Raw genomic sequence first — 1469 nt, 5'->3', positions numbered from 1 at the left:
GCAAAACCCCATCTACAAAAGATACAAAAATTAGCCAGGCATGTGGTGCACACCTGTAGTTTCAGCTACTCAGGAGGCTGAGGTGGAAGGATTATTGAACCCAGGAGGTTGAGGCTGCAGTGAGCCAAGATTGTGCCACTGTATTCCAGCCTGGGCAACAGAGTGAGACGTTATTTCAAAAAACACAAACAAACTGTGTAGTATTGGCATACAGATAGACATATAGAATAATGGAATGGAAAAGAAAGCCCAGAAGTGCCCATTTTGGCAGCACACGTACTAAAATTGGAAAGATACAGAGAAGATTAGCATGGCCCCTGTGCAAGGATGACATCAAAAGTGAGAAATTATTTTAAAAAATTAAAAGAATACAGGGTCCAGAAATAAACTCTCATACATATAGTCCAATAGTTTTTAAATTAGGGTCCCCAGACTAGTCAGTGGAGAAAGGAGTTTTTTTCAACAAATGATTTTAGGAAAACTGGATATCTACATGCAAATGAATGAACCTGGACCCTTACACTATACACAAAAATCAACTCTAAATGAATCCAAGACCTAAATGTAAGACCTAAAATGATAAAACTCTTTTTTTTCTTTTTCTTTCTTACCTTTTTTTCTTTTCTTTTCTTTTTTTTTGAGACAGAGTCTAGCTCGGTCGCCCAGGCTGGAGTGCAGTGGCCGGATCCCAGCTCACTGCAAGCTCCGCCTCCCAGGTTTACACCATTCTCCTGCCTCAGCCTCCTGAGTAGCTGGACTACAGGTGCCCGCCACCCTCGCTCAGCTAGTTTTTTTGTATTTTTTAGTAGGAGACGGGTTTCACCGTGTTAGCCAGGATGGTCTCGATCTCCTGACCTCGTGATCCGCCCGTCTCGGCCTCCCAAAGTGCTGGGATTACAGGATTGAGCCACCGCGTCCGGCCTCTTACCTTTTTTTTTTAAGAGCTGGGGTCTCACTGTGGTGCCCATGTTGGTCTTAAATTCCTGGGATCAGGCCATCCTCTCGTCTCAGCCTCCCAGAGTGCTGGGATTACAATTGTGAGCCACTGTACCTGCCCTATAAAACTCTTAAAAGAAAACACAGAGAAAGCACTTCATGACAATGGATTTGGCAATGATCTCTTGGATATGGCACCAAAAAGCACAGACAACAAAAAATGTATAGATAAATTGAAACTACATCAAAATTAAAAACTTCTTTTTTTTTTTTTTTGAGACAGAGTCTCACTCTGTCGCCTAGGTTGGAATGCAGTGGTGCAATCTCGGCTCACTTGCAACCTCTGCCTCCCGGGTTCAAGTGATTCTCCTGCCTCAGCCTCCTGAGTAGCTGGGATTATAGGTATGTGCTATCGTGCCCAGCTAATTTTTTTATTTTTAGTAGAGACAGGGTTTCATCATGTTGACCAGGCTGGTCTCGAACTCCTGAGCTCAGGTGATCCACCTGCCTTGGTCTCCCAAAGTGCTGGCATT

The 1469-nt window shown here is 43.7% G+C and overlaps 1 non-coding gene across 1 annotated transcript; it reads left to right on the top strand.

Moving 5' to 3' along the window:
* Positions 1-255: 255 nt before the first annotated feature.
* Positions 256-363, top strand: LOC115896135. Its single transcript, XR_004056088.1, has one exon. It is a non-coding gene; the product is annotated as a U6 spliceosomal RNA (small nuclear RNA).
* The last annotated feature ends 1106 nt before the right edge of the window (positions 364-1469 follow it).

The sequence above is a fragment of the Rhinopithecus roxellana genome, unplaced genomic scaffold (genome assembly GCF_007565055.1).
Source record: "Rhinopithecus roxellana isolate Shanxi Qingling unplaced genomic scaffold, ASM756505v1 contig5318, whole genome shotgun sequence".
In the NCBI taxonomy this organism is placed as follows: domain Eukaryota; kingdom Metazoa; phylum Chordata; class Mammalia; order Primates; family Cercopithecidae; genus Rhinopithecus; species Rhinopithecus roxellana.
Note: the sequence above shows the minus strand (reverse complement) of the source record. Positions and strands in the feature narration are given on the sequence as shown.